This window comes from Cygnus atratus, chromosome 1 (assembly GCF_013377495.2).
Source record: "Cygnus atratus isolate AKBS03 ecotype Queensland, Australia chromosome 1, CAtr_DNAZoo_HiC_assembly, whole genome shotgun sequence".
NCBI classification, from domain to species: Eukaryota; Metazoa; Chordata; class Aves; order Anseriformes; family Anatidae; genus Cygnus; species Cygnus atratus.
This window is the reverse complement of record NC_066362.1, coordinates 37,880,874-37,896,134: the sequence shown is the minus strand read 5'-3', so window position 1 is coordinate 37,896,134 and position 15,261 is coordinate 37,880,874. Positions and strand designations below refer to the sequence as shown.

Here is a 15,261-nt window from a genome sequence, read left to right as displayed (position 1 = left end):
GACTAAAGCTGGACTGACTAGAAAAAAGGATTTCAAATTCCATACTGGAATCCGGTTTTAAGTAAAGAACTGGGGTTTTAGTCTCAAACCCTATAGGAAAATAGCTCGATCAATAATTGTCTTTCTAGCCTTATATAGGTATTTTGGCTTATCTATGATTGGTACTTCCTTACAATAATTTTATGGAGGAAAAAAAATAAAAGCTTTTTCTGTCCCCTGAAGAGATTAGAAAGGTTAGTATCTGTTAGCATTTATTTATTATACTTTGATATTCATTTGCTTAGTTTTAAGTGGAAAAAAGCTAAGTAGACTTCAAAAAATGCTTTTATATGATGTATAAAATTAGATCACTCTTTAGAAACATCATTTGTTCCTTTAATCCTACTTCATATCACTACAGTAAGGCCAGGTGAAACTTGTGTTTTACTTTTTCTGTTAGTAGTTTTTGTTTGTTTAAAATCTATGCGCTTCTAGGTAGATAAACATGAAGAGTACTAGTAGCTTCTCTCTCTTCACACATCCTTCCTTGTGTTATTGTGTGTCTTCAATTTCTTCTTTAAATATGCACTCCTACTTGTCTGGGACATAACTTTTCTTTGGAAAGAGTCTGGTCAGTTTCAGTGAGGTATCAAACCCCTGTCTTGTTGCAATGGATGTGTAACCTTGTCTCTGCACATCCACGCTTCTTTGTAAGAAAGTCTCATTATGGGACGACTCAAACTAGACGAGGAATCTTAAAGTTAGTTGTGTTCGTCTTGCTTTCATCAAAGGCAGAATCCTATTGAAATATGTTATTCACACACACAAGAGAAGGCTAGTCCCTTTATGTACGGTTCCCGCAAGTGCAAACTACTAATTATCAGCATCTCCATATTCCTACCTCGAGGGGACTTAGCTAACTTTTTTTTAACCATAGGGTTAGATTTCGACTTCTGCTGTAAATTCTGTAGAGTTCTGTGAAACATGTTAGAGGATGGAACTGAGCTAGGGTCTTATTTTCTTTGATAATACTGAAAGAAAGTCTTGTGACAATGGTGGCTATGTAATTTTGTTTAAAATGAAATTTCAGTTTTGGTTGACAGGCTGAAGTTCTAGTCCTCTTTTCTCAGTTAAGCTGTTGAAAACATGAATGTGCATATGCATGCACACACTTGTATGAATTTACTGGTGTGTCCCACTAAATTGTCTAACCAATTAGCTAAACCATGATAGCAAATTATGGATAAGAAACAGAAAATAATTTAAATATTATAAAGCCGAGAATGACATGTAGTAAGTCTTCTTTTCAACCCTTGATACATCTGATATGGAGACTGTAGATGATAAATACAAAATCTTATGAACTGGAGTGGTGTCTGTAAGGACACCAGACGTGACTTTGCTGTTACCATGAATGGCTATTGTTTTCATTTTATTTTTTCTTTAGTCTAGGTCTCATTCTAATTTTATTTAACAACCTAGCATTATATACTGTCATCTAGGCTTGGATTATGAAGAAAGTGAACTGAAAGCTTGATTTTATTTATTTATAGCTTGTGTAGACCTGGAGTTCTGCAAGGCTATAGGGTCCACCCTTGAAGCCTCAATGTGGAAGGGCAATAGGGACCTCTGTATCACCACTTCAGGAGGTAGTTGCTTGTAGTTCTTTATCAGGAATATCTAAACATTCTTCATGATGGAAGTCTCACATGCTCCAGGCAGACTATAGAATAATTGAGGTCTGGAGGCTGTCTAACTTGAGGCCCTGTTCTAAGCAGGGCCAACTTTAAATTACGATGCTCAGAGCATTCTCCACTTGAGTTTTGACTATCTGCAAGGGCAGAGATTCTGTAGGATCTCTGGGTACCTGATCCAGTACTTAACTACCTTTGCTGTGAGAATATATTCTCTTGAATCTGATTAGAATTTGCTTTGCACCTCTAAGAAGAGTCTGGGTCCATCTTCTCTAGAATCTTCCTTTAGGTAGTGGGAGGTTGTAGCTGTGTGATTCTCCAGGTTAAACAAACCGACCTTCTTCAGCCTCTTCTCAGGTCTAGTGTGCTTCAGCCTTGTAATTATCTCAGCGGCTTTCTGCTGGACTTCCACCAGTGTGGTGTTATCCCTTTTGCACTGGGGAGCCCGTAGCTGGGCATGGTACTCCAGTTACAACTTTACTAGTGCTGACTGGGGGCAAATAATTATTTCCCTCCAACTTCTGGTTTATGTTGTTGCTGATGCAGCCCAGCATAGAGGTTCCTTTTCTGCTGCAAGAGCATGCTGCCGGCTTGTGTTCATCGTACTGTCCCCATGGACACCCCTTCAACTCCTAGCTTGCAGATCTGCAACCTACATAGTCAGTTTGCAGCCTGTGCAAGCATGGGGTTAGTTTCTTGGGTTGATAATCCCAATGTGAGGCGCTTCTGTTCCAGGAGGAGGACTTTGCATTTGCCCTTGTCATGAGTCTTCTGTTGAGAAATTCCTTCAGCTTGTCAAGGCCTCTCTGAATGGCAGCCTCAGTACTGACCCCTGAGGAACAATGCTGATAAGTTGCCGTCACTTGACCCACCAACTGACCACCATTTAATTGCTCAGTCTATCAGCCAGTTTCTGACGTTGCTGTAGTCTACTGATCTAATCCATATGTTCCTAACTTGTTTGCAAAGATACTTTGAGGGATAGTGCTGAAAGCCTTGCGAAGGTCAAGGTTAAAGAAAGCTGGTACTTGTGTCTCTCCCACTGAGCTTTCATTTCTTCGTGGAAAGCTAAGCAGTCAAGTATGATTTGCTGTGGATAAATGTGAGGTGAGATTTAGAAAGCAGGTTTATTTGATGTACATAATCAGTGAGGTACAAAACAAAGCCAGTACCAAGAGCTTCACTGGAAACCAAGGTAAAAGATGCCCAATCTGTTTTGTGATTTACATCACAAAAAAATTACGTGGAAATTCACAGCTTCTCTGTCAGAGATCTGGGAAGATTTCTAGACTAGCAATGATGTGTTCATTCTTCAGATGTGTACATTTCCTAACATTCCTGCAAAAGGAACACTGGTGCTTCAGTTACTTCTGATGCGGTGTATAAACACAGTGGAAAAAGCTTAAGCAATGGTATCAAAGGTAATAAATCCTCAATACCTGGCAAGGATATCTGGCTCATGCAGGCTGAACATCAGGCGCTGCGTTCTGGGCTGCTTCCATGTATGACTAATGATGGCTTTTTCTTTACAAGTTGGAAGGAAAAAAGGCTCCTGAAACCTGGTATTGACAGAGCTGGCTATTCACAGGCTAGTCAATAGCAGCTGACAGTTCTCATAAACGCTGTGTGAAGAATCCACTTATTATGCAATTAAGTTCTAGAAAATACTGGTTCCTCCCTTCCCAGAGACCCGTCCATACAGCTACGAAAGGCATGTGTCTGCCAGGAGAAACTGCTTCCCTCACAGGGTTACTTCAGGCCAAACAATGGAAATGTGTGATGGCTCAGGGTAATATCCTGGTTCTTTGTCTCTGATGCATTGTTAAATAAGCTAATAAAAGCTCTTTGGCAGGAGCTGCCTTCTCTAATCTGCACAGCATTCAACCTCAGCACAGTATATGTGCTGTATGGTAATAGGGAAGGCCGCAGAGCTGCGTCAGCCTAGAGGATGGGACCTGGTGTAGTCATAATTCACCTGGCCTGCCTAATACCTGCCTCACGAAAAACAGACTGACTATAGCAAGCAGATCTTACAATGCGTATTATTAAAAAGAAGATATTTCAATGTGTGTGTTGTCTGTGGTGCTTCATTGTTGAAGACTCTTTTCCTTTCTTCTTCTCTTTCTTTTTGAAAAGAAAAGGGTGAGTAGAGAGGAGGAATGGGAAAGCAGACTTAAGGATTCTAAAAGGTGGAACTGATGACCTCATTGAGAGCAAAAAACCAAGCAATATTGAAACAACTGAGTGGCTTTTGTAGTAGATCCCCACTTTCAGAACTTCTCAGATACGCTCTGGATTCAGATGAAGTGATAGCGTGGCAATTTCAGCTTGTTTTAGATCTATCTTTTCTGGAGGCCAGTCTGCATTTTTAGAATTCCAGTCCCACTGGAACAGTTGTAAACATCTTCCTGAAGCTAGTTCCTCCTCACTGAGCAAAGAAAGCTGTATATGCTTAAAGTATAAAGTACCTCTGTCTCTGCACATTGAAGAGCTAGCTTAGTAGGCTAACCTTTATTTGTTGGATTCTGTCATTGGAGAAACAAAAAGCAAACCAAACTGACCAAATTTTATTATGGTTTCACTAAAAATTTTTGGAAATAGCTACTTACAACAGGGCTATTGAAAAGTTGATAACTTTTTCTCTTTTTTCAGGTGAGAACTATGTGGTTTAACCATCCTATTCTGGTGTTTACTCTTCAGTGGCTCTGTTTGTTTGCCACTCTTCTGTGGCACTTTTAAATTGAAGCGTTCCAGCCATTGATCTTAAACACCTCACCAGCTTTCACTAGACCACCAAAAAAAAAGCTCATTTATCAGCATTCTGCTATCCCTGCTCTACAAACAGAGGCTGAAACGTGCAGGCTGTTTTAGGTTGGGTTGCTGTGTGTGTGCGCGCCTGTTGGAGCTCGTCATGTCCCCTTCCCTGCCCACATTTGTGGGTTTCCCTTCTCAGGCAGCGGAAGGGAACGCCGGGTGCTCAAGGCTCCATGCGATAAGCAGCAGCGACTCAGCCCAAGGGCACGCTGGAGATGAGGACCACGTAGCGGGGTGGGAAGTGCGTGCCTACCTGGTGATGTAGCCAGCAGAGAACCTAGGCACCTGTCCCAGACACCATTCTGTACAGACATCAGTGGAAGTTGTGCCCGAGGTATGCCAGGAATTGATGTTAATCTGCTAACTGCTGTTACAGCGTGATCAACACCTATAGGTATTTAGGGGAGGCTCTTCAACAGGGGAGTGTGGCCTTCGGGGTCATTGCACTCCAGTAAAAGGATCTTAATAGTAAAAGATCAGCTACTGTATTTGTCTAGTCTAACTGTTGGCAGTCTGTATTTAGCTGACAAATGGGGAAAAATAGGAATTTCTTTTCAGGGATTTCTTGCGATACGACATGGAAGGAGCCTGGGTTACTACCGTCAGCAGTACAATGCACTGCAAGCTTTATTGCACTTACATCAGAAACAATTTAGGTTCTGGATGCTTTTGAGGACTAGAAAACAAGTTTTACTGTTGGAGGAAACAAAACTGAAATGTGTATCCATAAAGTGTTTGTACTTCACTGGAATTGCTCTTTCCTGGTTAGTTTCTGGGGTCCTGGCACTGCATTGCTATAGAATGAGAAGGCTGTACCTAGCCAAGTGTACTCTGAGGTAAGCTTCTCAGTGCTGCTCATTAATAAATGCTCACACAAACCAAATGTAAGTATCAATGTTTCTAAAAAAGAGAAAAACCATGAAGGTGATAAAGGCAACTGTAAGTTTTCAAGACAAAGAGAAATTGTATAGAGGGAAATCCATGGGAATGTGATGCCTTTAAAGAGAATATTGAGATAATTTTTTCTGTGTATACATAGTGAGAGAGATGTTTGTGTATAAGAGTATTACCCTCTGTTTGTTCCGTTTGAGTGACTGCTGCAGATGGCTTTCCTCCTGTCTCTGGTCCTTGATAACGTCTCCTGTTCCCTTCCCCCTTCCTTGTCTCCCACCCCACAAGTTTCCCTAGTCCCGTGAATCGCAGGCTCACCATGCAAGCATGTCGTGTGTAGATAATATAAGCATTGAGATTTTCAGTGTTCATTTTTAGAAACAGGAATGAATGGGATGTTTCCCACTCTGAGGGCCCCATGTGAAGCACACTAAAGTCACTTGGCTCAAGTCTGAAGTTCCCTTTAAAAAAAAAAAAAGGGCACTCTAGAACTTATTGTGATAGTTACTTTTACCCATTCTTGCTTGCTTCTTTTTTGATCTACCCCCTTACATGCCACTTTTTCTCTTTGGTCTCTTTCTTCCTAACCATCTTTGTTCTAGTTTTTGTCAGTACTTGGGGCATAAAAAATGTATGTTAACAAGATTCTAGATAGATTTACATGTTCATTTTATTATTGAAATTGTTTGGGATCATGGATGGGCTTGATGTTAACAGCCTTGTAAACTCTGTTTGCAGGGTATTATGTGAGTCACTGTGATGGGAAGGGAAAAAGAACAGAAGAGGAGGAGAAGGACTGGGTTCTTCAGAGCTTATTTGTTCAAGTTAAATCATGACTTCAAAAATAAATCATGACTTTAAAAGCAAGAAAGTATTAGTTTGCATTTCAAAAAATCTTTAGCTTCCAATTGAGCTTTGCTCTAAATCAAGTGCTTAAATAGAGCTTACCTTTACTGCATCAGCTTTAAAGTCTGTTTCTACTAGCTAAAGCTAAAAAGTCTTTAAATGTTGAAGAATATTTTTTTCAACAGATTTCCTCTGACTGCATCTTCTAGCACTTTAGTTACTAGAATTAGTCTAACTGTGAATACTGTGCGTGTCTCTCTGGAGGAGAAAAGCCACAGCACTTCTGCACCAGTAGTTTGACTGCTGTAGTGTGACAGGTAGTTTTGCGTGCAATTTGTCTTCCAATAGCTGAGTATTACAATGTTTGGCTGATAACATGACTTCACACTGCTTTCCTGTCAGTAATGCCCTGGCAGAATGCCTATGCTTTCTACACAATTTATAAAGAGTGCATAGCTTGGTCATTGTCAGGTGTTTACCTTGAAAGACAGATAAGCCATTGAAGAAGTTGATCTTCGAGGTGCAGTAACTGACTGTAAGCATGTTCCCGTTCTCTTGCAGTAAAGGTGGAATAATTTGCTTAAATCTTCTTCCATATGTTTGCTGTGAATTGGTCAATCATTTCTACCTTCTACATGGCAAACACCCAAAAAATAATAGTGAAAGTGTGTGTATATATGTGCAGGTTTTTTGCATACATACATGCATACAAATGAAACTCAAACTCAATTCTTGCGGAAAATCTTGTGGGAAGTTGTTTTTTTTCAGTGAAATTTGCCAGATCAGAGATTTGTCCTGGGGGGGGAGGGAAGATTTTCAAACAAATGTTTGAAGGAAACCTTTCCTAGCAACATAGTCCAAACACTTCTTGTATAAAAACTTGTCTCGTACTGGGATCTTTGTTGTAACTTTGAAATGGAAATGTGATCTATTTAGAAATAGTCCACTCGCTGTTCCTGTGAGCAGTTTATCTAAAACCAGTGCTGCGGGAAAAGTTGCAGCTCTCCTGCCTCTTCTCTACCAATTGCTTTCTAGTTGTCTAGAAGCAGAATATATGTCAAGCTTTTCTTCATGTCTTTAGAAGCTGTGAAAGTCTTCAACGTACAGCTGTCCTGTTTTCCCTCTGTAAGACTGAAGATTTCCATGTTTGCTTAGAAGTAGACAGAAGTGGCAACTGGATATCATAAATAGTAGCGGTAAACTTCCCAATGCCAGGGACCTTGTGTAACTTAAAATCAGCGAGTGTGGCCGGTAGGTACACTTTGGTTCATATCTATCTCCATGTCCTTTAACTGGTGTTGGGAAAGTAAAGATGTAGAAAGAAACAAAAATACCCCCCCCTTAAAACAAGCAAACCCACAGAGCTCAGTATGCTAGGAAACTTCAGGTGTACAGTAGACACGTTACTTGTTTTCTCCCCTTGCTTTTTGGAGCATTGTATATAAATTTCTAGCCATGCAAATAAGAAGATTGGTCTTTATACCCAGGATCACAATCCTTGTTTCGTTTATAACTATACTGACAATTCAACTTGAATTTGCTCCTTGCTGATTGCAAGGAACAAATTGAATGTCTACTTATACTTCAAGTTAGTTTTTACATGTAACTCAGTGTCAGTTGAAGCTGATCGTAAACATTCACTTCTTCAGATTGCTGTGGAATATCACAAGAAGAGAATGAGATGCTCCAATAAAAATAGAAAACATATCCATAATTGAAGAGATGGTCTTCTACTACCAGATTGGGTCTCTCCGTTATCCTGTCACAGATTACGTTTGCTGGTCTCTGGGCCGTGCTACAAGGTCTGTGTTTCTCTAGGAACAGGGAAAATCAGGTGAATGTTGATGTTAGTGGACAGCAATGGGAGTTGATTGCAACTTGCAGTATAATGTTATTAATTTTTAAACAAATTCTAGTCGGAATTCCTTAAAAAGAAAAAAGCTGTCTGTGTTCTACCCTCAGATGATAGTCCTGTCTGCATTTTCCTCTTAGTTGTGAGGAGAGCACAGTAACACGTCTCTCCTTCCCCGCTCCGGGGGATGCAGCTTGTTGGTAGAAAAGTATTTTCAGCAGCTTTCCATCCTCTTCGCACAGAAGAAGAGCAGCACACACCTTGCATCCTTTCTGGATGGCCTTTCTGCCCATGCCTTCTGGCTGTACACCCCTGGGGCTATCAGTCTTGCTGATTCTCAGGGTTCCCTAATTAAAGCTTTACTGTACGTAACTGTGGTGTGGCGGATTGTGTTCAGCTAGCTCAGTGAGTACAAACGTGAACCTACTTACTAGATGTACAGAGGCAAGGTGTGACTTCTAACCCCGAAGCATTTGTTCCTTAGACAGTTCTACGCTTGGTCATGCACAGAAGAGATCTAGATATTTATTTTAAGGCTGGCTTTTCTCTTGGGAATGAAAGCTTAATGTGCACGATTGCTATTTTGGCTTTTTCAATGTTTTTTGTGAATTAGGTTACTGGAGATGGCAGGTGGGGGAAGATGCATAGGGCTGGGTGAAGCTCTCTTTCCCCTCCCAGCCAAGACTGCCCTGCCTGTAAGTGGCTCCACTTCTGACTCAGTAACTCTTATAATCTCTGCAGTGGTTGAGATGTGGCAGAGGTTAGATGATGCTTCTAAGCAGATCATGCTGCAGTTTGGTGTCTAAGGCTTGCTTACTCATTTTTTGTTGTTATGGGAAAGGTCAGCCTGTGGTAGTTGAAGTTATTTAATTGAATGGTTGTAGCTGCTGTGTTAACTTGCTGAGGTCACAGTGGATTTAGGACAGCTGAGCTGTATTTCCTGTTTGTCCCTAGCAAATGTTCCACATCCAAGGGTTGTCAGCTACCTGGGACACTTAAGCAGGGAGAGCTTGTGCAGATCTGAAAAAGTAACATTGTCTTAAGGTTAAAATAAAGCAAACTCTCCTTTCAATAAGAAATGCAGCCCTACTCTGTTGGTTCAGAAGTCCAGTCTGGTCCAGTATTCTTTTTTCCCAAGAACAGCTAGAGAAAAAAGTTAGGAAAATATCCAGGAGTAGGCTAAGCACAGAATGATACTTCCTCAGTATGCGCTGCTGGCAGCGTGCAAATCAAGTTTCTGACAAAGCACGGTGGTGGACCTAAAGTAAGTTAAAATACAGAGCTTGCTTTGCACAGCTGCATGAGGCTGATCTCAAAATCCAAGAGAAACGGACACACCGTGTGACTACCAAAATCCAAGAGGAAACAGAGGCCACCACCACATGTGACAACCTTTGTCTCTTCAAGAAGCACCACCTGGATTTTATGTTCTTGTAATGTTTGTTAAAACAAGTTGCCTTAAGACAGTCATTAATATTTCTAATTTTCTTTTGTTACCCATTTTGAGAAAGAATCTAGAAGTGGCTGGTCAAACTAGGCTAATTTATTAATTAAATCAGGAACAAAGATGATGATATGGATTGAATTATTTAAAATAAGTTAATTGATCTTGCATTTTTTTCCCTCCAGCCAGTTTAATTAAGAAGAAAAAGCCACTCACTGTGTGAATTTCTAGGACCCTGCTTGCCAGTGTTGAGATGTGTATCGCTGGAAGCTTCCCATACTTGTGGCAAATGTAATGCATGGGGTATGCCAAGGATGCTAGTGGGGTGTGCATAGCGAGCCTCTTGACAAGGCACCTCAGTGTGCTGTGACCCTCAAAGTACACCAGTGACTTCTGAGCCATCAAAGGCAACAGCCTGTAGTTTTCTATTGGTTTTCTACTCCTTTTTCTGCGTTTGAGCGGCAGGAACAGTTTCGGCCTCCTCTGCCTTTGGTGGCAGAAGGGTAGGCCAAATAAAACCAGTTAATCTGGATAAATTGCACTAAAAACAAGCCACCCCCTTCCTTGTACCTGGCTTGCATTATAGGCAGTCACTTTGCTTGGAATGATCCAGTGGTGTTACTGTGAATGGGTAATGTTTCTTTTATATATACAGTTGCTTTTCTGAAAACTGCTGGGTGTATACCAGTTTCACACCTCTCTCAGAAAATAAAATAAGACACATTTAGAATTAGGTTTAAAAATCCTGTGCTAATAGAAGCAAGAGTCGGTGAAGAAGGAAAAAGTCTGTTTGGTTTCTGGGAGTGAATATGAAAGCAGGTAGTGTAAATAACAGGGAATGCCTGTTCGGGCTGATTCTGTGTCTGTGGTGTTCTCCTCTCAGCGACCAACGCTGAATAAGGTTAGTGTGTATAAATTTAAAAATGGTATTCCCTTCTGGGTTGTTCTTGTTTGGATCTTTTTATTTCCTTCTATTTCTTGTGTTCAAAGACAAGGTGCTGTTGTAGAAACTGTGCTCTGCATTAGCGCTTTTTAACGTTTTGACGTATAAAGAGTGTGCTCAGCTTGATTACGAGAACTGGAAGTGGTACTGCACAAAGTCACACGTACGTAGGAAATAAAGGGTTGTCATCATCATAACATACGAGTCCCATGAAAGTGCTTAGGCAGCTGTGGATGTCGCAATCAACCAAAGACTTGTAAACCTTTAGGTAGATAAGCCAGCACATGAACTATGAACTGTTCTGAACCCTTCAATTCTCAAATGCTTTGGTTACAAATAAACAGCACCTGGCTTTCCAAGGGTCATTCCTCCAGTCCTGCTCATCAGGTACTGACTCCAAATTGGATTAGCTGGTATAGTCTGTGGAAATAGGTGCTTATTGAATAGTGGGGAGTTATTTTTATTTATTTGAGTGAGGGGTGGCCTTAAGCCTGTAAGAAGGGATACGTGAGAAGCAAGCAGAAGGATTAAGCAGTGGGCTCAGCATAGTAACTGCGTCAGTGACGGTGCATCTCTTGTTGAAAAGTTCTGGTCCTTTGTATCTCAAAAATACTTTCTGAGATGGAGCAGCCCGTACTAGCCCTCAGAAGGCTAACAAGTGGAAATACAGGGCATGGGATATCCTAACACTGTGAAATAAAATTTAAGTGCTGCGTAGGTAGTGCAGGTAGTTCCCATTAATCTCTTCCTTCCTGTTATCCTCAAACAGGTGTTTGCTTCCTTATCGATGGTTTTCACTCCTGCCAATAACCTATTAAGTATGGTGGTTCTTGTGATGTATGACCTGTTTTCAAAGTTCTCCATTAAGCAGGATACTTGGAAGAAAACAGGAAGACCTTTACACTCCCCCCAAATAAGAAATGCTCTTTATTTGGGGGGTTTGAGTTGGCCACGGTAGACCTGTAATCTAACGTTACCGTGGGCTCTTTTGGGTTTGTTTTCCTGACTTATGCACCATGCTGAATGTTGTCAGATGTGCACGGTTAATGTATGTGACTGACCTGTTTTTTTATTGTTATTTTTTACTTTATTTCTTAATACTTCAAAATACCTTGAAGTCTTGCTTATATTTTAAATGCTCTAGCTCCTCTTGGGATACCAATTTTGTTGTTCTTTACTAATGGAAATCCAGTCCAAGTCTTAGATAATCTTTTTTTGTTGCAGTAGACCATGAGAGCATGGTGTACTGACAGCAAGGATAAATTCACAGAGAAATCTGTCCTACAGTGGTTCATGCATCTGTCTGACCCCAGTTTCAGGTATGTAGGTTATTCAGAGTATAAACTATACATCTAGAATGTCTGTTTTCTGAGCAGACACAGCTGCCTTTTTTGGTTGATAATTCACAAAGTTTATATCCCTGGCACTTTTATTACTTTCTGTAATCTGAAAGGTACTTTACACAGCAGTCTGACTGGATTAAACTTGCATATTTGTTTGTGTCTGTAAGGCTACTGCTACAATACTATCATATCAGTCATACTGATTAAACGTTTTTGGTTGTATAAATAACGTGCTGGTAACTCAACTTTTCTTAGAATGTGAGTTAAGTCATATGTGCTGTTGGCAGTCCTCTTGCAGAAGACAAGTTCCAAAATAGCTTTAGACTTTCCAGTTTGGAGTGGTGATGGCAAATCAGAGTAACACAAGGCAAGGGCGCTGCTGGCACTTGCTTAGCAAAAAGGAGCTTCTCCTGAAGTCTCTTAGCAGATGTGGTAGTGTTTTTGCTGGAAGATGATACATTTCCGTACACTCGGTATGGAGAAACTAACATTTTGCTTTCTTCTTGAAGCTTACAGGCTCAATCCTGAGCAACGTAGGTATTTAATGTCTGTACATTTCTGTCTTCTTGCCCTTTTCAGAAATACCTCACGAGTGTGCATGCGCATGGGGGGCAGCTGTACTACTGTGTTTGACACTGGCATTGCCGAGCTTTGCAGTAAATGCAAGTACAGATCACAAAAGCCAAAGAAAGGTTTATGTTAGCACAGTCACGGATTACCATGACTGTGACACAAAAGTTTGAAGTGACAAATCAGTATTGATTTCTTGATCTCGCCTCCTGCAAAATAAGAAATTTTGTGTAGTAGTAAGCACAGGTTGACTAAATCCTCAGAAAAGAGGTGTTAGAAGCAGTTTGGAACATACTGTGACATAGCTCTACGATAAAAGAAAACCAAAGATCCCTTAATACCTTGCACGGTACCAGTTAACCTAGATTTACTAGTATGTAACACTAGTGTAAGGATGGAGTGTCCCAAGACTTAGCTGAACGTTGCCAAATACAGTTAGGGAAATGTTTCCAATATTAGTATGTATTGTGAAAGTGGATTAAAGAGTGTAAGAGGTTGTGTGGGAACGGTGGTGTATCTACAGAAGAACTTATCAAGGAGCAACTCTCATGCCACCCTGTCTCCCCACAGTGTTTTGTATAAGTAATGCAGATGCTAGTTATTTGCATCGTTTCTCTTTCTTCTGTCAAACCATAATTACAGTAGTGGTTGCTTTTGCAGTGGAAGCTGTTATATCAGCTGTTATGGTTATTTTACTACTGTTACTTGGTGTTCTCATCACAGAACCTAGGCTGAAGCCTTTCTGCTTGTACAGGAATTGAGCATGATTGATACAAGCTCTGCCTAAGGCATAGCCACCACCCTGTTACGTTCTCATTGATCAGAACCTTGTCTGTCTGGTCCCCCTTCTTATTTTGCACTGCTTTGATTTTATGTTTCAGGGGACAGAAACGTATTTAAGCAGTTTGTGGGGTAGATGGTAGAATGAAGCCCCAGTAGGGTAAGTTGTCGGGACTGCTGAGATATCAGTAGTAGATAACTATGATTCTTCAGACTGTTAACTTGTTTGTACTTTCTACTTAACACCTCTGTATTCTCTTGTTACTACGATGGCTGTCCCTGCAGCTTAAAGCTGCATCTTTCTGGATAAACCACCCTGATTTTCTACTTGGTCTGCAGAGTTTATTGCCACACCTGAGATAAAACTTAATAATTTTTACTCTTGCTTAAAAAAGAGGTTATGAAAAACAAAGAAGTAAATTGCTGTGGCTTACTCCAAATCTCAAGAGTTCTGTTTGAGGTTCTTACTTTGATTGGTATAACGGCTGGTATCATGTTGTCTCTTTTCATAATCTAGCGTGATTTTTTGTAGGCAACTTAAATGGGATCCATATAGATTCATACCTGAGGTTTGGATTTAGACATCTGAAAATTCAGCCAGCCAAAGTCGGAACAAGTTTGTATGACCTGTGTTCAGTGCTGTACTATTCAAATAGGCATTCAGTCACACCTGGAGGCAGAGTGAACTGTTTGGGGACCTTAAATTCTGATGGTTTTTGGTCTTTTTTCCTCTTCACCCTATCTTGGGCTTTTCTAGGTAGGGACTGCTTCAACTTGCATCAGCATCACTGCAGTTCCTGTCCATGAGGTCACTGTAGCATGTGGCCAGCCCAGAAGAACTGTAGTCAGCATGTTGCCTTTTCTGAGTTAGTGGGACCTCCGCGTGAGCTTTTAAATCCGTAGCCCTAGTCTGAGGGGTGCTGGCAGTGGGTCTGGTGCGTTGCCCAGTCAGTTCGCTTCACTTCTTAGCCATAACTGCCTTTTGAAACAACAATTCTTTTTCATAAATGCGACTGCAAAGAACAAAGTGAAGAAGATGAGCATGTTCCAGAACAAACCAAGGAGTGTAATCCAGACTGCAGTACCTACAAATAAGTTAGTTTCTTTCCCATTGGATCTGGGGATCAGTATCAGTTCTCCATCTCAATTCTCAGCTTTTGTAGAGCTGTTTAGAATATCGATACCATGCCACGAATATTGCCAAGGCAAAGCTAGAGAACTTCAAAATAAATAAGTGAAAAGACTGCTCACTCTAGTAGAAGCTGTGTAATCTGGCTCTGGTCCAACACTAACTCTGAAGTCTCTTTACTTGTCCTGAGACACGGTTACAAACACAAGTTTGTCTTGATTACTTGAAATATACTTCACTGATTAGCTGAAATCACTTCTGGTTTGGCAGTGAGAAATGGCTTCTTGGTATACATTCAGTTGATGCAAAGCACGTGGGAGGTGGCTTAGCTGTTAACTTCAGCTATGAAAACAGAGTTATCTAGGGTTTTACTGATTAAAGGAAACTTTTATCTATCTGGTGAATCTCTTCATATGCAGTAAATTACTGGTGTATGGAAAGAAATCTTACATCATCCCTCACAGGTACACTATCCAGTACTGCAGGCTGGGCAGCCCCAGGAATTTATTTTAATTGTTAATGGTAGGCGTAATGCTTCTCACAAGCTGGAAGTGCTAGAAAATAATTGACGGCTCAGTTCATGAGAGTGTTTATCATTTAGATGGCCCTCACACAAACTATAAACAGTCTAAATGCTAATGCTGGAAAGACCAATTTAGATCAGTAACTAACGCTAGCCTATACTTAGTTCTTCCTTGTGTTTCCCATGAGTGCAGTTGCAGCGATAACAGCAGGAATGAGCCCTGCTGATGCAAAGCATTTAACACTGTCCCACACGACATCCTTCTCTCCAAATTGGAGAGATGAGAGTCTGAGGGATGGACCTCTCCAAGGGTAAGGGGGAAGGAGTTGGCTGGGTGGTCGCGCTGAGTTGTGGCCGTTGGCTCCACGTCCAGGTGGAGACTGGTGACGAGCGGTGTTCCTCAGGGGTCTGTATTGGGACTGGTGCTGTGTAACATCCTTGGTGACACGGACA

The 15,261-nt window shown here is 41.0% G+C and overlaps 1 protein-coding gene across 6 annotated transcripts in view; it reads left to right on the top strand.

Moving 5' to 3' along the window:
* The window catches only part of CPM (carboxypeptidase M), a 43,352-nt gene that overhangs the window by 788 nt on the left and 27,303 nt on the right, over nt 1–15,261 (top strand). The window contains exon 1 of one of the 6 annotated variants that reach the window (XM_050708219.1): nt 4,633–4,821. The exons of 3 other annotated variants lie outside the window; for them this stretch is intronic. The gene's annotated coding sequence lies outside the window, so the exon portion shown is untranslated. Of the gene's footprint in view, nt 1–4,632; nt 4,822–5,045; nt 5,324–15,261 lie in introns of those variants that run through there. 2 more of the 6 variants (XM_050708218.1, XM_050708220.1) reach the window with 2 other exon arrangements.